Source organism: Lissotriton vulgaris, chromosome 11, assembly GCF_964263255.1.
Source record: "Lissotriton vulgaris chromosome 11, aLisVul1.2, whole genome shotgun sequence".
Lineage (NCBI taxonomy): Eukaryota > Metazoa > Chordata > Amphibia > Caudata > Salamandridae > Lissotriton > Lissotriton vulgaris.
In genome coordinates this window covers 193,533,445-193,554,669 of record NC_141699.1, presented here as the reverse complement: position 1 = coordinate 193,554,669, position 21,225 = coordinate 193,533,445, and the positions used below count along the sequence as shown (strand labels likewise).

Here is a 21,225-nt window from a genome sequence, read left to right as displayed (position 1 = left end):
CTAGATAGGTTATCTTTTACCATCAATCTATACCTGTCTATAAAGTTGTTGCTGTCACTATATACTTCACTGTGCCATAAATGCTGTATTGTCCTTTGGGCTTGCCTGTTTATTTTGTCATTATGGAATTATTTTGCAGAAACACAGTTTGCAAACATATGAAGCATGCTAACATTTTAATTTGACTAGATAGGGCAATCTTTATTTTCAAAGCCATTAAGCTAGCCATATTGGTATTGTGCCTGGTAACCACCTGGCCTGAGTTGGTGGCATTGTTGTACCCCAGATGCCTTCATCTGCTGTTTGCATAGTGAATACTTCACCTTTTCTGTGCTGTGCAAACTGTGCATATCCTTTCTTTGCAAATCATTTGTTTCTAGTCCATTGTACATTCCAAGATTATATTTTTGCACTTGATTAAAAAATCGCAAAAGCTACATCTGACTGTTACTTCCATTGTGAAACTCTCACGTTTTCCTATTAAGTGTCTACCACATGGCCTGGTATAATACTAACATATTTTTTTGTTGCTGGTTTTTGGTACTGCTCATTTCAGTCCATAGTTTAAGTTTTGTGTATTTTTTTTTTTTATCCACTGAATATACTGTTGCGTGTAACAGATTAAGTTAGGTTTGTCCAAATTTCTATTAAGTAGTTTGTTACAAAATATCAATTGCACAACATAAAAGTGAGCGCATGTGAGGTTGTAGTGGATGTTCATTGAATCCCTTTTGTACATAAAAAAGAGGAGTTTGTCTGTGAAGAATAGTAGGCTAGTCTGTGCAGTAGTAATTTTATGTGTCTGCAGCTCTGTGTCTAGTTTGTGATTTACTGATTAGAATTTGAATGCTTGCATAGATCTTGACTGTCCATTGCCATCTTTATTAAAACACAAGAGAGTCTTTATGTTCTTGCTCTTAGCTCATTTTCTTTTCTGTTACTCTGTGCCACTTCATACCATTCTGTTTATAGTTGAAAACAAGATATAAATGTCCACATGTTCTAGAAATCAGGGTTCAATGCAGGAATGTATCTGGGTTAAACTATAAGTAAGTGGCACACAATGGTCTGTAGGTGATGCCCATGGACTGAGGTGCAGTGAGAATGTATGGTCGCTTTACATTCTTAAATTTTGGAGCAATATACCAGGACCAGATCAGTGCTCGAATTCGTTCTACACCTGCCTGAGTAGGTAGGCATAAGATGCATTCCCACCAGAGATCAGCTAAGGAACATTCTGTTCGAGGCATATGGGCTGCAGATGGTACATTATGAATAGATCGCCATCTGGTGTTGGGCTCGGATGATTGCACTTTGTTTTTCTCTTGGAGAGTCTTTTGTATCTTGGTGACTCCTCCTTTGGTTGGTAGTGCGCATGGGCATCAGCTCCATCCTTAGATTGTTTTTTCCGCCATCGGGTTCGGATGAGGATTGAGACGCTCCAGATCGACTTCGAAAAGAAGTGACTTATCGGCGCGTATTCCCTTTCCAATTCAACGGTATTGTTAGCGGTATTTCATTTCCATTCCGCCGTGTTTCGACTCCAACATCGAAGAAAAAACTTTAATCTACGTCGACGAACAGGAGGCCTTTCTCGACGTAGTCAAGCCCGGAGTCCATGGAAAGGACTCCATTCAAGAAATGTCCAACGTGTGGTGCTAAGTTCCCACACAAGGACCTACACGAGGTGTGCAACCTCTGCCTATTGCCTGACCACGAATCCAGGGACTGCGAAGCCTGCGCAGCATTCTCCTCCAAGTCGACGATTAGAAATCGTCGAGCTCAAAGACACAAGGTTTCCAGAATGCAGTCGGAGGCGATCCCGGAGCTGTTCGAAGACCAGCACCTCGATGAAGAAGAAGATCATGGAGATCAGTCGGGGTCGGAAGGGGACGAGTCGGATGTCGAAGAACTCGACGTGCAACAAACCGTGAGTGACGACGTCCCCTTACCAAAAAACCGACCACGTGTGGTAACGACCCCACCTTCGAGCCCGGTCAAACCGCAGAAAAGAGTTTCCGACGCCCCGCCTTCGGGCCCGGCAACGAAACGAAACTGAAACCAAGACACTCAGTCTCCCACCATGTCGGATCCGAGAAGAGGTCGACATCGACTTCGACGCCGAAGCTCCATGCAAGGGAAAGCTCGGCATCGAAACATTCCATGTCGAAACAGAAACATGATTCGACGTCGAAGACTCACTCGACACCGAAAAAATTGGAATCGAGCAAACACTCGTTGCCGAAAACACCGAACATTGACGATCGAAAACAAAGGCACCTTTCGGAACCGAAGGCTTCGGTACCGACACAGGAGCAGCACACAGATCCCAAACAAAAGATTTTGTTTATCGATCCACAAACTGGCAAAGTAGTGACGAAGAAGAGGAAGAATGAACAGATAGAAGACAAATCTCTTCCTTCAAAAAACAGAACACTGGGGACAAATACAACTCCTCCTACTTCTCCTCGACCTAAAGTCACACCCTCTTCTCCTATTCCTCACACTATGCCAAATATTCCTGCACCTTCTACACCAAGACCATCTACACATCAGTCTGATGTAGACAGTGATACAGGGGAGGGAGAACCTCAAGGGGATGAGGACACTATCCCAGATGAGGAGAACCCATGGGAAAATTATAACGCAGGGTCAGATGATGACAACGACCCAGAGTTACATCCCTCAAAGCCTTCACCACCTGATGATAACACAGGTTTTGTACAGCTCATTAATAGGGCAGCAAAATATCATAAGGTAGATCTGCATACAGAACCTCAAATAGAGGACTTCCTATTAGAGACACTACCTAATGCACAAAGAACATCAGGTACTCTACCTATGCTGAAGGGTCTTCTCAGTCACACAGAAGAAATATTCAAAGACCCAGTGAGGGCTAGGGTGTTAAACCCAAGGATTGATAAAAAATATAAGGCGGCTCCAAAGGATCCAATATTTATCTAAGGGCAGGTACCTCTGGACTCGCTTGTAGTTTCAAACGCTCGTAAAAGAGCGAACTCATTATCTACAGGAGAGGCCCCTCCACCTGATAAAGAGTCAAAATTAATAGATGTATCAGGCAAGAGAGTAGCATCACAAGCGGCAAATAGCTGGCGTATAGGCAATACACAGGCGCTACTAGCACGTTATGACAGGGCACATTATGATGAATTAGAAAAACTCATCACACATCTCCCCAAAGAACATCAGAAGAGGGCAGATCAGTTAATACAGGTAGGAAAGATAATAACTAACACTTCCATTAAGTGCGCCCTAGACGCAGCAGACACTGCAGCAAGATCCATCAACACCAGTGTCCTGTTAAGGAGACATGCATGGCTTAGAATCTCAGGGTTCAAACAAGAAGTACAAACATCCTTATTGAACCAACCCTTTGATCAGAAAACACTTTTTGGTTCAAGCACAGATGAGACCTTAGAAAAGATGAAGAAAGATACAGAAACGGCTAAGTCAATGGGAGCATTGCAACAGCCAACACAAAGGGGTTCCTTTCGTAGATCCACCTATAGAGGAGGCTCAAAAAATACAGGAACAAATCAGCAATCCACCTCTTTCACACCTACGTCACCCAAAGGTAATTCAAGAGGTAGTTACAGAGGTAACAACAACAAGGGTAGAGGCCGCGGAAATAACAACCGCAACTCCTCAACCCCAAAACAGTGACTTAATACAACTTCCCCCAGACCACATAACACCGGTCGGGGGACGTGTATCACAGTTCCTACCTGTCTGGGAAAACATCACATCAGACAAGTGGGTGAGACAAATTATCCAACATGGATATTGCCTGGAACTCACAGCTACCTCACCAAACATCCCCCCCAAACAGCGTCCAATGAGTCAAGATCATCTAACATTGGTAAAAGAAGAAGTACTAGCACTGCTACAAAAGCATGCAATAGAGAAGGTTCCAAAACACCAACAAGGGACAGGAGTATACTCTCTATACTTCCTAATCCCCAAAAAAGATGGATCTCTAAGACCAATCTTAGACCTCAGACCTCTCAATGCATACATAAATTCGGAACATTTCCACATGGTCACGCTACAATAGGTACTTCCTTTACTGAAGAAAGGGAACTTTCTTTCTACACTGGATCTAAAAGAAGCTTACTTTCATATCCCAATTCACAAAGCCCACAGAAAATAACTAAGGTTTGTAGTGGAAGGACAACATTATCAATTCAAAGTTCTTCTGTTCGGGGTCACAACGGCACCAAGAGTGTTCACGAAATGCGTAGCTGTGGTGGCAGCACACCTAAGAAGACAACAAATACAGGTCTTCCCCTACTTGGACGATTGGTTAATAAAGGCCAAGTCACAAGAAGAATGTCTTCACAACACACAGAAGACGATTCAATTGCTGCACCACCTAGGGTTTACGGTGAACTACAAAAAATCACACCTGCAACCAAACAAAATTCAGCAATACCTGGGGGCTACTATAGACACAGAAAGAGCCATAGCATACCCCAATCCAATCAGGATACAAACAATGGTCGGGTTAATGCAAAGATTTCAACCACAACACTCACTACCAGCACGAGTGTTTATACAGCTGTTAGGCATGATGTCCTCCTGCATACTGCTAATACCACATGCCAGACTAAAAATGCGTCCACTACAGGAGTGTCTAGCGACACAGTGGAATCAGGCTCAAGGTCAGATTACAGATCTGGTGTTGGTAGACGACCGTACGCATCGCTCTCTGAAGTGGTGGAACACAACAAACATTTCCAAGGGACGGTCGTTCCTAGAACCGATTCCACAAGTGATAAGAACAGCGGACGCATCGCTCTCCGGATGGGGAGCGCATATGGACAAATACACAGTGCAGGGGAAGTGGAGTGTGCAGCAAAAGAGACTGCACATCAACTACTTGGAACTATTAGCAGTATTTCTAGCACTAAAAGCTTTCCAAATGCAAATAACGAACAAGGCAGTCCTGATCAGAACAGACAACATGACTGCAATGTATTATATTCAAAAACAGGGGGGGGGGGGACACTCTCTCCAACTATCCAAACTAGCACAGGACATTTGGAGATGGGCCATTCCTCAAAAGATCTATCTGTTAGCAGAACACCTACCAGGAGTTCAAAATCAGATAGCAGACATCCTAAGCAGACAGTCAGAACAAGTACACGAATGGGAGCTGCACGACCAAATACTGCAGCCATTCTTCCAAAGATGGGGGCAACCAGAGATAGATCTGTTTGCCAATCATCAGAACGCAAAATGCCAAAACTTCGCATCCAGGTACCCACACCACCGGTCCCAGGGCAATGCACTATGGATAAATTGGTCCAACAGATTTGCTTACGCTTTTCCCCCTCTCCCACTAATTCCGTTAGTGGTTCGGAAACTGCAGCAGCACTCAATGACAATGATACTAGTGGCACCCACGTGGGCAAGACAGCCGTGGTTCACCACGCTACTACAACTCTCACAGGTGCCACATCAAAAGCTAAGATTATTACCCATGCACCTTACACAGAACCATGGAGAAATAATGCACCCAGATCCCAAAGAATTGAACCTAGCGATCTGGCTCCTGAGGTCATAGAGTTTGGATATTTAGATTTACCACCAGAATGTATGGAAATCATTAAACAAGCAAGACGTCCTACCACCAGAGCCTGCTATGCAGCAAAATGGAAGAGGTTTGCTATACACTGTAACAGTAAGCACATCAACCCTCTGGACGCATCCACTAAACAGATCATTTGCTATTTACTACACTTGCAGCAATGCAACTTAGCATATACCTCTATCAGAGTTCATCTCGCAGCTATAGCGGCGTACCTACAAAACAGGCAACATCTTTCCCTGTTTAAAGTACCAGCAATTAAAGCTTTCATGGAGGGACTCAAGAGTCATTCCACAAGACGACCACCTTCCCCAGTCTGGAATCTGAACATAGTACTTACCAGACTAATGGGACCACCATTTGAACCTATGCATAGGTGTGAAATACAATTCCTCTCATGGAAGGTGGCCTTCCTCATAGGTATCACGTCACTTAGAAGAGTAAGTGAGTTACAAGCTTTTACGATTCAAGAACCATTCATGCAGTTGCACCAAAACAAAGTGGTTCTTAGAACAAACCCAAAATTCTTACCAAAGGTAATTTCCGCATTCCACATCAATCAGTCAGTGGAATTACCGGTCTTCTTTCCAAAACCACAGACGGTAGCGGAAAGGGCCCTACATACATTGGATGTCAGAAGGGCAATATTGTACTATATAGAAAGAACACAAACTTTCAGAAAGACAAAACAGCTATTTGTTGCGTTTTCTCCTACACATAAGGGCAATCCCATCTCTAAAGCGGGCATTGCCAGATGGATTGTAAAATGCATTCAAATATGCTACTTAAAAGCAAAGAGAACATTAACGGTTCCTCCTAGAGCTCACTCTACACGTAAACTAGGAGCATCTATGGCATTCTTGGGAAACATTCCACTAGATGACATATGCAAAGCAGCTACCTGGGTTACACCGCACACCTTCACAAAGCACTATTGTGTAGATGTGCACACAACACAAGCTAGAGTGGGACAAGCTGTATTAAAGACTTTATTTCAAACAGTTGCAACAGACACGGGTGACCACCGCTAGGGAGAGAACTGCTGTATAATCTATTCATAATGTACCATCTGCAGCCCATATGCCTCGAACGGAATATGCTACTTACCAGTATGCATCTGTTCTTGGCATAGAGGGCTGCAGAGTGGTACATGCCCTCCCAGCCTCCCCGGAAACCTGTGTCTGTTCCAACATTATCTTATTTAGATACTTACATGGGCATTCCTATCTGTATTCTATCATACTACTCCATCTAACCCTACTATGGCAAAGCAATCCAAGGATGGAGCCGATGCCCATGCGCACTACCAACCAAAGGAGGAGTCACCAAGATACAAAAGACTCTCCAAGAGAAAAACAAAGTGCAATCATCCGAGCCCAACACCAGATGGCGATCTATTCATAATGTACCACTCTGCAGCCCTCTATGCAAAGAACAGATGCATACTGGTAAGTAGCATATTCCTTCTTAATGTCGTGTCGGTGTTAAAGTGAGGGCCGATTATTATTGATTCATTAAACAAGGCCAATTCAGCTGAAAATGCCTATAGCAGTATAGTCATCTGACTAAGTGCTGTTACCAAACACAATCCAGTGTTCCTCTATCACATTGATAACCAGTTGACCATATGTATTGCCGGTTAAATGCCTAATTATTCCCCCCAATTTCCTATGCAATAATATTGCCACCAACTTCTGTAATTCCTTTGTCCATCTACAAATGTTTAGCCTGTTAACCTCATCTCATCTACAGTGTCTTTTGTAAAAGCTAAATATAGGCATTAAAAAAGTATTCCTTAATTCTGAATCTCTTACCAGCAGAGACGAGTCTATTCCCATTCCACAAGTGGATGTGTAATTTATCTAGGGTCATATTCACTTAGGGTGTAAAAAAACATAGCCAAGACAGATAGCTCTCATATCTGATAAGCAAGCAGGCTGGCTAAGAGACCTAAATCCTCATTACTGAAATATGAAATGATCTGTAGTTCGAGGTTGGATCTTTGCCAACTCAGCCACCTATATTTCCAGGGTTGGTAAATTGGGACCCATTAGTAACAGTAACACCTTTTAATTTAAGTGCTAAGAAATTGCACATATATAGTATCAAGCACTATATAAAACAAGTAGATCATTATGTCCAACTCTTTCTGACACTGTTTTTAACTCCACGTATAGCCAAATCCCTATTAGATGGCCCCATTAAGTCTGTAGTTGATTTTAATTCACATTGTTCTTCAATCTTCCTATTCGCTGACTGGAACACACACACTGCTCTAGCCCTTCATTGGTGATTAAAAAGATCTCTGGTAAAGCGTCATCTTGCGGTGCCCGTTGGGCATTACAGCGCCAGCCCAATGAGTAGCAAACTCACTGATGAAGTAGGCCACCTTCGAGTGGGTGAGGGCACGTGCTCCTAAGAGTACACTTTCCCCAGTGATGACACCCAGACCCTTTGTCGTGAGTCTGAGTCAGTGCGGGACAGTATACACCTATGTTCGAGGCATATGAGCTTCAGATCTCACACTTGGCATTAGATCGCCATGTGGTGTTGGGCTTGGATGTTTGCAGGTTGTTGTTGTTTTGGAAGAAGTCTTTGTAGTCACAAGATAGGTGACTCCTCCCTTGGACGATAGTGCCCATGGGCATCGACTCCATCCTTAGATTGGTTTTTTCCACCATTGGGTTCGGATGTAACTTTTCCGCTCCGGTTTGAAATCTACTTTTCTAAAGTATTACGACGCAAAAAAACTTCCTTAACTCTTTGGATTAACTTCCAAACATCTCAACCTTTGGCGCAACTTCATCGGCTCGATTCCGGTCGTCGACGCTGGCCGTTGGGCCTATCCACGCCGTGAGGCCTACAGCTCATGGAAAGGACGCCATTTAAGAAATGCCCCCAGTGTGGAGCAACATTTCCGCACAGTGACCATCACAAGGTCTGCAACCTGTGCTTAACACCTAAACGCGACTGAGTCCAGCTGTCCAGCCTGCGCATCCTTTTGATTGAAGAAGACCATTCGAGATCGAAGGGCCCGTAGACACATCATGCAGAAATCCGCTCTGGAATCGGTGGACATCTTCGACGAAGGCCCAGATGTCCCAGAAGAAGATTCCAAAGCTCTCGAAATCGTGTCAGAGGCAGAAGACTCCGGTGACTCCATCACTCCTGGTCAAAGAGTGAGTACTACTGCCCCTACCCCAACCCCACCAACAAAGTCTAAGGCAATCATCAAGACTCTGCCTGCTGGGCCCAGTTGCGAACGAAAACATACTTCAGAAGCCACGCTCCGAAGAAAATCGAAAAGCCTTCCGGTAGCTCGGGACCGAGCAGACCAAATGTACCAATCCCACCAGCACCTTCGGCACCGAAACCAAAAGAAGTCCCGGCTCCGAAATCGGTTCCAACGCCGTCCACTTCTAAAGACGAACCAGGCCTGAAAAATCCCATTCCCGTGGACAAACCGGCTTCAAACGTTTCCATACCGAAAAAACCAGCTTCGGCTCCGAAACCAAAATCCTCGGAGCCAAAAGCTACGCCAAAGGACTCTATCACGCCTCCTAAGGCTAAGGACAAAAACAAACACCAACCCTGCTCAGAACCGAAAAGAATGGCGCCAAGAGCGGTTCCTGAAGAAGAGGAGATTTTTCATCCGGATTAAGTCGATCCAAAAGAGAAAAAGATTTATATTGATCCAGAGACAGGACATGTCACCACTGGACCTTATAGGAAGAGGAAGTTAGACACAGCACCTGTTCCTCCAGAGCCTGTGAAGAAGAAGGGCTCTGCCACATCGCCTATGCACCGTACTTCTCCTATACTTCCTTCTAACCCACTTCCTCTACCTGTAAATTGTAAATTGATACTTGTATAGCGCACTACTCACCCGCAAGGGTCTCAAGGCGCTTGTACGAATACCGCTGTGGAACCTATCCTGGCTTTCCCTTTGAGGCGTCCACTCCTGGGCACCCCCAAGGTGGAAGCCAGGCATCCTTAGCGTTGTGGGGGCCGTTGTGGAGATTAAGCAAGCTATTGCCCAGAGTTGCAGAGTGGGACTCCATGATTGGAATAGGCACGAGGCGAGAATTATCAGGTCCATGGAATTTTGAGCCCAAGACCCGCCGAGGCGGGGAATTGAACCCTGGTCCCGGGCCAGACCTCTGAATCCGGGTCTGCCGCTCTAACCATTGAGCCACAGTTCTCCTACCTAAAGCTATTACACCTCCAATTGAAACTTCTCCACCTCATTTTTCTCCACCTCATACACCTCCACATCATGATGATGATGACGACATGGGGGTGACCCAGATGACCCTTTCACGTACACAACTGACCCACCTGATTGGGAGTACCCTATCCCACAAGACATACCAGACGTCCCAAGTCCACACACATACCCCTCAAAACCATCTCCTCCAAGCGACAATATTGGTTTTGGACAGTTAATTAATAGGGCTGCCCTCTATCATGGTGTCACAATGCACTCAGATGAGGCAGAAGAGGACTTTCTCTGAGATACATTTGAACAGTCCCAAAAGTCAGTGCAAATATTGCCAGTGATTAAGGGAGTCATTAAGCATGCCCCGAAGTGTTTAAAGATCCCGTAAGTGCCAGGATTCTAAACCCTAGAATAGAGAAAAAGTATAGGCCCACCCCTGCAGAACCTGCTTACATTAAGGGACAGTTGCCTTTGGATTCTCTGGTAGTTTCTAACGCTAGGAAGCGCGCTAACTCCCAAACCTCAGGAGAAGTGCCACCTCCTGATGAAGAGTCCAAGTTGTTAGACGCTTCTGGTAAAAGAATAGCTGCCCAAGCAGCCAATAACTGGCGCTTAGCTAACACCCAAGCACTGCTTGCAAGATCTGATAGGGCCCACTATGACCAGTTGGAAACCCTACTACAACATTTGCCTGACCAATATAAAACACAAGCAAATGATCTCATTCAAGACGGTAAACTAATTTCAAATGCGTCAAAATGTGCACTTGATGCAGCAGACACTGCCTCTAGATCCATAAATACCAGTGTGCTTCTTAAGCGTCATGCCTTGCTCCGCATCTCAGGTTTTAAGCAGGAGGTCCAGACCACTATCCTTAACCAGCCGTTCAACCAACAACAACTTTTTGGCCCGGCTGTGGACACTGCACTAAAAAAAATGAAGAAAGACACTGAGACTGCCAAAATCCATGGGAGCTTTACAGCCCCACAAACACAAGGCTTCTTTCGTCGCTCCTTCTACAGAGGAGCCTCCAAACAGATGGGAGCAGACAACTTATCTTCCTTTAAAGCCACTACACAAACATCCCCCAATAGAGGCTATTTTAGGGGCGGCTACAGAGGAAACAGCAATGAAGGAAGAGGTTGAGGTAATGACAACAATCGTACCTCTCTCACCACAAAACAGTGACATTCCTCCGCTCCCCCCACAACATCCCACTCCAGTCGGGGGGAGATTAGCACAGTTCCTATCTGTCTGGAATTCAATCACAACAGACAGGTGGGTAAGACAAATTATCCAGTATGGTTACTGCCTAGAACTTACAGCTACCCCTCCACATATACCAGCCAGGCAGCGTCCCATGTCCACAGAACTTCTTACTCTACTAAAACAAGAGGTTCTCTCACTGCTTCAAAAAAACGCAATAGAGATTGTTCCCTTACAACATCAAGGAACATGGGTTTACTCGCTGTTCTTCCTAATACCCAAGAAGGACTGGACACTAAGACCTAAGACCAATTCTCGATCTCAGGGCCCTCAACCCATATATACACTCGGATCATTTTCACATGATCACTCTACAACAGGTACTCCCGCTGCTACAACAAGGCGACTTCCTTGCCACACTAGATCTCAAGGACACCTACTTCCACATTCCCATACATCCTTCCCACAGGAAGTGTCTAAGGTTTGTACTGGACGGACAACACTATCAGTTCAAAGTCCTTCCATTCGGTGTCACAACTGCACCCAGAGTGTTCACAAAGTGCCTTGCAGTAGTAACTATATATACAGGACAGTATTTATAGTTCTCTACCCCAATCCCAACTAGGTTGACGGGTTACCACTCCTGTTTATTTATACAAAATTGCAGTAGTAACAGCACATCTCAGAAGACAACAAATCCATGTCTTCCCATATCTCGACGACTGGCTAATGAAAGCCAAGTCATTCAATCAGTGTGTTCATCACACTCATCAAACCATTCAGACATTACACAACTTGGGGTTCACAATCGACTACACCAAGTTGCATCTCCAGCCCTCTCATATACACCAATATCTGGGGGCCACAATAAACACCTCCACAGCTCTAGCATATCCCAGTCCAGCCAGGATAGCGAGCATTCAAGCCTTTGTCACAAAATTTCAAGACCAACACTTTCTCCCAGCCAGAGTGTTCATGCAACTCATAGGCATGATGGCATCTTGCATTTTTATTGTACCATATGCAAGATTTCAAATACGTCCATTACAGGAATGTCTAGCACAACAGTGGAATCCGGCTCAAGGACAACTTACAGATCTTGTGTTGGTGGACAGCCGCACACATCGCTCTCTGCAGTGGTGGAACAACAAAAACTTGTCCAAGGGCGGCCGTTCCTCGAACGTGTTCCACAGATAGTACTTACAACAGACGCAACACTCACAGGATGGGGAGCCCATCTCCTCGGACATACAACTCAGGGCAGATGGACCACTCAACAAAGAGTGCTCCACATCAATCGCTTAGAGCTACTAGCAATATTCCTAGCACTAAAGTCCTTCCAAGTACATGTACAGAACAAAGCTGTCTTGATCCGGACGGACAACATGACAGCCATGTACTATACACAAAAACAAGGAGGCACACATTATCTGCAACTGTCCCAGCTTGCACAGAACGTTTGGAGATGGGCCATCCCACAAAATATATATCTACTCGCAGAACATCTTCCAGGAGTTCACAGTCGGATAGCAGATCTGTTAAGTCAACAGACGCAACAGATTCACGAATGGGAACTACATCCACAAGTTTTTCAACCATTTTTCCACAAGTGGGGCCAACCAGACATAGATCTGTTCGCCATACACGCCAACTCAAAATATACAACCTTCGCTGCTAGGTTACCACACCTGTTGTCCAAGGACAATGCGATATGGATAAACTGGTCAGGCAGATTTGCATATGCTTTTCCGCCACTCCCACTAATTCCACTAGTGGTACGCAAGCTCCGACAACAGTCTCTCAAACTAATCCTAGTAGCTCCCCCGTGGGCACGTCAATCGTGGTTTACAACGCGGCTAGAACTCCCATTAGTCCTGCACCAAAGACTGTGCCTGTCCCCATCCCTGCTAACGCAGAACCATAGAGAGATCAGACATCCAGATCAAAGTCCGCTAAATCTAGCGATCTGGCTCCTGAAGTCTTGTGGTTACTTTAACCTACCACCAGACTGTATGAACATCATTAAAGAAGCCAGACGACCTACTACTAGAGCTTGCTATGCTGCAAAATGGAAAAAATTTGCCATTTACTGCACCAATAATCATATGGATCCACTGGATGCTTCCATCCAGAATATCATTTGCTATCTACTGCATTTACAAAGATGTAATCTAGCATATTCATCTATACGTTTACATCTAGCAGCACTCACTGCTTACTTACAAAACAGATGTCACCTGTCACTATTCAGAGTCCCCGCAATTAAAGCCTTTATGGAGGGCCGAAAAAGAATAATTCCTTTTAGGTTACCACCCTCTCCAGTGTGGAACCTAAATATTGTTCTTACCAGACTCATGGGACCCCCCATTTGAACCTTTACACAAATGCGAGCTACAGTTCCTCACATGGAAAACAGCTTTCCTAATTGCCATTACCTCTCTTAGAAGGGAAGGTGAAATTCAAGCTTACACTATACAGGAACCATTCTTACAATTACATCGTAACAAAGTGGTCCTCAGAACAAACCCAAAATATCTTCCTAAAGTCATCACTTCCTTTCATCTTAATCAATCAGTGGAATTGCCAAATGTTTTTTCAAATCCCAGACTCTGTAGCAGAAAGAGCTCTACACACCTTAGATGTTAAAGGAGCCCTTCTTTATTACATTGACAGAACAAAATCCTTTCGCAAAACAAAACAATTGTTTGTAGCTTTCTCCCCACCGCATAAAGGTAATCCCATCTCTAAAGCTGGGATTGTAAGGTGGATCGTTAAATGTATTCAAATATGCTACCAAAAAGCAAAGAGCACATTAACAATTCCTCCTAGAGCGCACTCCACCGCAAAATAGGAGCCTCTATGGCTTTCTTAGGGAATATACCCGTAGAAGACCTCTGTAGAGCACCAACATGGTCTACATCACACACCTTCACTAAACACTATTGTGTTGACGTACAAGCCAAGCAGCGAGCTGCTGTAGGCCAAGCTGTTCTTAAAACTCTCTTTCAAACTACTGCAACCAATACAGGTGCCCACAGCTAGGGGAGATACTGCTGTATAGTCTATGCTAAGTGTGAGATCTGCAGCTCATATGCCTCGAACGGAAAATGCTACTTACTAGTATGCATCTGTTCTTGGCATGCAGAGCTGCAGATTCTCACACGCCCACCCGCCTCCCCGGGACATGCATCTGTTCCAGTTTTATCTTATTTAGATATACACACATGGACATCTTTTTTCTTTCTTCTAACTCCATCATTTCCCAGCATGGCGAAAAACAATCTAAGGATGGAGTCGATGCCCATGCGCACTGTCGTCCAAGGGAGGAGTCGCCTATCTCGTGACTACAAAGACTTCTTCCAAGACAACAACAACCTGCAAACATCCGAGCCCAACACCAGATGGCGATCTAATGCTAAGTGTGAGAATCTGCAGCTCTACATGCCAAGAACAGATTCATACTGGTAAGTAGCATTTTCCTTACACTGTACTCTAACAGAGGAGAGTGTATCCTGGGCCGGAATTCCCCTCCACGCCCCCTGTATATATGATTCAAATCTTTCAGCTTTTGTTCTCTGTTTCATTGAGGTCAGCTGAGGCTGCTGGAACTGATTACCTCCTTTATTGTGCTAGTCAAGTAAGCCAGGTGGTATATGAGGGCTCTGTGGCGGGATCTGGTGGCTCAGTGGGCCTAACATCAAGGGGACCTTGCCTACGATGTCCGGATTTTGGCAGAGACTGCGAAAGATATGCAGTGGTGGTTACTCGAACGCTATTGAGTAAGCAGCAGACCCCTACCTACCTTACGTCACCGAGAGATGACCGTGGTAACCAATGTGTCCCTTCTAAGTTGGGGGGACCATCTTGGAGAGGTGAAGATCTAAGGCCAGAAGAGACCTGGCTTCATATCCATCTCCTGGAGTTGCGGGCCGTCCGCTAGGCTTTTAAAGCCTTCCTTCCATCCATCAATAGGAGGCTGGTAAATGTGCTTACGGACAACAACACCGCCATGTGGTACAGCAACAGGGTGGAGTGGGGTCCTGGGCCCTGTACCAGGAGGCACTGCGCCTCTGCAAATGGCTGGACCACCACTCAGTCTTCCTGATGGTGAACCCTGGCAGGATTGCTGAATGATAGGGCTGACAAACTCATATGTCAAGGCCTAGCACCTCTTAAGTGACAGTTACACCCGGAGGTGGCGCAAGGTGTCTTCACGAATGACTACACTGGCAATCCCATTTAGACTGCTTGCCATTGGATTTTCCAGCCTCCTCCCTGGCCCTGAGGGCCATCTCATATTATCCTTTTTTAGTGGATTGACCTTGAGTTGGTCCCCTGTCCTTGCACAAGGCACTCAGCCCACTGGTCTTAAAGGAGTACAGATTATCTAGATCCAACTTCCTTTACTTTTATAAAGGTGGAAACATTACAATCGGCAATAATTCGGGATAAGATCAAACTGAATGAAGAATGACCCAAAAAAATAAACTATTTTTGCCTCATGTCAGTTTGGAGGATTTTTAAGCTTACTAGCTGAGTGGTACTGCTAAATACAAGTTCTGGATCCCACCGCTGAAACACCAATGTAGGAAAGTGGATAATGATGTGGTGAAGTGTGAGATCTCATTATGTGATAAAATTAAAATGATGTCCTTTCAGTTTTTTTTAAATAAAACTTTGAGCTTAGTCCCGGGTAGGTGTGGCACAAAGCAGCCAGGCATAATCAAAGGAACAAATGTAAACCATTTAGAAGTACCATAACAGTAAATGAGCTGTTTGGGTCTCTTTCACCAAATAAGCCATGTTTTTCAAACAAATGCTATTTTGGTAAAAGCTCCCCATACTACACTTTTACTTTAATAGGGGCCGCGCCCCATTCTTTAGCCCCGGTTCGTCTAAAGGAAGGTGCCTGGCCTCTATTAATGTGTAAGCGTGGCATGGGGCGCTTGGAAAAAAATATTTCCACTGCAATAGGTCTCGAATTTGCGACAATGTAAGCTATTATTATTTACAGTGCCAATAGCTCAAACTCTCATAAAAGTGAGACCTATTGCATTGCAAATGCTTGTTCTTTCTTGTAGGGTAACCACAGTCCACCCCAACATTGGACACAGACTTGCAAATACCTCGGGTTGGTAAGGACTCTGTTTCCCACCAGGCACCTTGGGATCCAGGGTGGGCAGGCATTGCTGGGCACTCAAGAGTACAGGCTTCTTCTAGCTTTTTTTTCACTGTTGCTGAACGGAGAGGGGGGAGTTTGCTTCCCTCTTGGTACCAGAGGAACTCTTTTCCATGGATGGGCACAGCAGGTACAGTCCTGTCTGAGGGTCACTTGGGCCCAGCAAGTGTAGTCCAGACTTTGGTGTAGCCTCTTTTTGCTGGATCCAGGGAGCAACAGACCAGGCCTTCTTCCGTCTTCTTTCCAGTCCAGTAATGATCTAAGTGCACTGGGTCTAGGGTGCCAGTTTTGTGTTATTGTCTCATTTCTTTGAGGGAAGGACTCACAAACCAATGGGGCAATAGTTCCCACTGGGCAGTCTTTCCCAGTTTACATCACTTTCTGGGGATTTAGCCATCAAAGAATTTCAGGCTACCCCTCTCTATCCAAACGGACCCTTTTTCCCCTTTGTGGAGCCGAGTTCACACCATTGGGGTGTACTGAGCATAATGCAGGTTTTCCCCCTCTGGAGTAGGTGCCAGCCTGAATGCCAACACACAGGAGTGGGCAGGTGAAGGTGTGATCACTGTTTGCTCCACTGAGGCGGGAGCCTCTTTGAAACTCGGCCGTCTGTGGCCATTGACTGGTAGTCATCCTACTGGAGGAGCTCACACGTCCTCACACCCACAATTAGCTGTGTTCCCTGTTACTAGGAGTGCTTCACACCTCCCAGCAAGGGAGCAGCATTTTGTCTCGGGTGACAACTGCTGCAGATAGACCGAAAAGGCTACAGAAGGTTTAGGCATCAAAGTTGAAACTTTCTGAAGTCACTTTTCTATTAAAGGTAAGGCTCCGCAGTAATACGCGCAGCGCTTGGCTTGTAGGCGCTCTCTGTATTTTAATTACCCGTTTTATTCTGTTAGTATAATTTTGTAATTTACCCCCTGTTTTTAAAGTCACCGCCGCGTTCTTGCACTTTAATTGTGCCCTGCACCGCTGTTTGGGCGGATTGTCCAGCGAGGCTTTCTCCACTTTGAGCGCCATCTTGGTGGGACTGAGGGACGCTGACGTTTTTCCTTGTGCGCTCTAGCAGTCAGGTTGACTGGCCAGAGGCAATTGGGAGTACATATTTAAAGCCGGTAAGAGGCAGAGTCTGCCTGTAAGGCTCCGCAGTAATACGCGCAGCGCTTGGCTTGTAGGCGCTCTCTTTATTTTAATTACCCGTTTTATTCTGTTAGTATGCTTTTGTAATTTACCCCCTGTTTTTAAAGTCACCGCCGCATTCTTGCACTTTAATTGTGCCCTGCACCGCTGTTTGGGCGGATTGTCCAGCGAGGCTTTCTCCGTTCGAGGCATGTGGGCTGCTGAATTCATATCTGTGCATAGTCCGCCACCTAGTGTTGGGTCCGGATGATTGCACATTGTTGTCCTGGAAGAGTCTTCGAAGTATCACGAGATAGGTGGCTCCTCCCCTGGACTACAGTGCGCATGGGCATCGCCTCCATCCCCAGATTGTTTTTTTCCGCCATCGGGTTCGGATGTGTTTTCGGTTCCCTCTATCGGAACCGACAGTTGTTCGACTTTTACTCGAGACCAAAAGGTCTTTAGGCTGGGCGTCGGTATAGTTGCGTTCGGGTTTCTTACTGACTCTCAGCTCCGATCTCCTACTGCCCTTCCACGTGCTTTCAACGCGGACGGGCCTACACTACACCCTTTGCTATGGAGCGGACTCCATTCAAGAAGTGTCCGCTGTGTCACTCTAAATATTCGCACCTCGACGTGCACCCAGTGTGCAATACATGCTTGTCACCGGATCACCGTGAAGACACCTGCATGGCGTGTTCAAAGTTTAGGAGTAAGAAAACTTTGAAGATTCGCCGGGCTAATCGACTCCAGGCTCAGTTGTCGGCTTCGGCACCCCGCCTGATGACATCTTCCAGGAATCTGTCGAGGAAGAAGACGACGTACAAGGGTCGGACTCTAACCCCGCGTCCGAGGAAGAGACCTACGACGCGGATGAGGAGGCCTACGACGAAGTCTCCGGCCAGGTAGGGGACGACGAACTGGCTTGTGCCACGATGGGGGATAGCTCAGAGGAAGAGCATCCCCAAACAGACTCCGGGGTTACTCCCCGTCATACGGCCCAGGTCGAGGGATCGCCTTCGGGCCTTACCCAAGATCTAATTATGAGTCCTACGTCCCCGCCTCCGGGCCCGGTCACGGACATTTCTAACAAGAAAACGAAAGTGAAGCCAACTGGTCTCGCACCCTCGGATGCGAAACCGAAACCGAAAGTGGCGTTGGTGAAGAAGGTTCTGGAGGCGTCAACTTCCACGAAACCCAAAATGGCCGACTTGAAGAGCCACGCCAAAATGGCCGACCAGAAGAGCCGCGCCAAAATGGCCGAACCCAAGCCCTCTGGGTCGGCGCCGAAGGTGAAGGCATCCGACGCGGCTGCGTCGGCACCGAAAGGGGTCGCGGACCCGAAGACGGCTTCGAAGAAGCGTCACGCCGACGGTGCGACAGGCCATGGGGCGTAGGCACCGAAGAAGAGGCTTACCGGAGACCGGGCTCTCGGAGACGAAGAATCGCTCGAGACGGTTCAGCCCTCGGCATCCCTTACAAAGAAGGTGGGAGAATCCTTAAGGCGGCTCCAACAGTCCTCTGTGGTTCCCAGCCAGGACACTGTAGTGCCTAGGCCCACGCCGAAGCCTGCCAAGGACCAAACGCCCATTCGTTTTACCCTTCCTCCCAAGTCGGCGCCGAAGGCCTTCGCGCCTAAGCAGAGCGGACACTCTCAGCAAGTATTGACGCCGAAGGCTGCCTTGGTGGTGTCGAAGCTTCGGCTCCAGCCGCTTGCGGTGGAGGAACGTCGTGAGGTGATCATCGACGCCAACACCGGAAAATTGTCGCTCCTCAAACGGAAGATTACGTCGGAGCCGGCCTTGGAACCCTTTAGGATTCCACTCAAGAACAAGAGCTACTCTGCGGACTCTTCGGCTCTGATGGAACCTCTGTCTCCACAAGCCCTGGAACACTCGCCGGCCCATTCCCCCGTGCCTGATGTGGACGAGGAAGAGGCCGAGTACAACTATCCTGCGTACTCGGATCCGGAAGAGGAGCAGGTGCCCTGGACAGCAGGAGGCGACACAGACGACCCGCAGTCGGGGCAGGACACTCAACTTTTCGCCGCAAAGACGTCCCCGACAGAGGACTCGGCGGCGTTCAATGCATTAATAGAGAGAGCTGCAGCGAACCATGACGTCGAACTGCACTCAGACCACGTGGATGCAGATTTCTTAGTCGACACCTTCTCGGTAGCCGAAAAACAAGTCAAGACACTACCGATGCTTAAAGGGGTGCTGAAGCATGCACAGGAGGTATTCAAGGAGCCCACCTGGGCGTGGGTGGTCAATCCTCGCATCGACAGGAAATATAAAGCGGCGCCAACGGATCCCACGTATATTAAGGGACATTTGCCATTGGACTCCCTGGTGGTGTCCAACGCTCGAAAGAGGGCGAATTCGCAGACTACTGGTGATGCTCCTCCCCCAGACAAAGAGTCCAAGATCTTTGAGGCATCAGGCAAACGCATTGCTGCACAGGCAGCGAACATCTGGAGGATCTCTAACACTCAAGCCCTGCTTGCACGTTATGATAGGGCCCATTATGACACATTAGAGGCCATACTGCAACACTTGCCTGACCAATACAAGGAGGCGGGGGAGATGCTCATTCAGGAGGGCAAACTCATTACAAATGCATCCATCAAATGTGCCCTAGATGTGGCAGACACTGCCTCCAGGGCTATCAATACAAGCGTGTTACTTAGGCGCCATGCCTGGCTTCGAATTTCTGGGTTCAAACCCGACATACAAACCACAATACTGGGTCAGACAGTGAATCCTGACCATCTGTTCGGCCCTGAGGTAGATGCCTCCCTAGAAAAGATGAAAAAAGATACCGAAACTGCCAAATCAATGGGGGCTTTACAAAGTCAGCAGTTTCGGGGTGGTTCCTTTCGCCGCTCCAATTCAAGGGGCACCTCGAGAGGCCAGGCATCCCAGTCCACGCAATACTACAAGGGTAACACCCAGTCCTCGTATAACAACAACAAGGGCAGAGGTGGCTACAGAGGCAATAATATCAAAGGCAGGGGACGTGGAAACAATGCCTCCAGGTCCACCACCTCCAACAAGCAGTGACGTCTTGTCACTTCCCCCCGATCACGCAACACCTGTCGGGGGGAGACTCCAGCAGTTCCTGCCGGCGTGGAGGTCCATCACCACGGACAGGTGGGTGAGGTCTCTTATCCAGTACGGGTACTGTCTAGAACTTACGTCCATTCCACCGGACATACCGCCAAGAAGCCGTGCTATGTCCGGCGAGCACTTGACCTTGTTGCAGCAAGAAGTACTGGTCATGCTGCAAAAAGGGGCGATAGAGCTCGTTCCATTGCAAGAACGGGGAACAGGGGTTTACTCCCTGTATTTTCTGATCCCCAAAAAGGACGGATCGCTCAGGCCGATCCTGGACCTCAGGCCCCTGAACTGGTACATCAACTCGGAGCACTTCCATATGCTCACGTTGCAGCAGGTGCTTCCCCTGCTTCAACAGGGGGACTTCCTAGCAACGCTGGATCTGAAGGATGCCTATTTCCATATTCCCCTGCATCCTTCCCACAGAAAGTATCTCAGATTCACGATCTTAGACCAGCATTACCAGTTCAGAGTCCTGCCGTTCGGGGTCACCACGGCACCGAGAGTCTTCACCAAATGTCTAGCGACTGTGGCGGCGCATCTCCGTCGCCAGCACGTCCATGTCTTTCCATACCTAGACGACTGGCTTATTCAGGCAAAGACGGAACGGCAGTGCGTAGACCACGTGTCACGCACCATTCACCTCCTGCACGATCTGGGATTCTCTCTGAACTACCCAAAGTCCCATCTCCAGCCCGCCCACGTGCGACAGTATCTGGGCGCGACAATCGACACTCTGGCAGCCACTGCGCAGCCGAGTTCAGTGAGAATC

The 21,225-nt window shown here is 47.0% G+C and overlaps 1 protein-coding gene across 1 annotated transcript in view; it reads left to right on the top strand.

The window, feature by feature from the left end:
- The window catches only part of SART3 (spliceosome associated factor 3, U4/U6 recycling protein), a 651,822-nt gene that overhangs the window by 193,262 nt on the left and 437,335 nt on the right, over window positions 1-21,225 (top strand). The window lies entirely within an intron of this gene.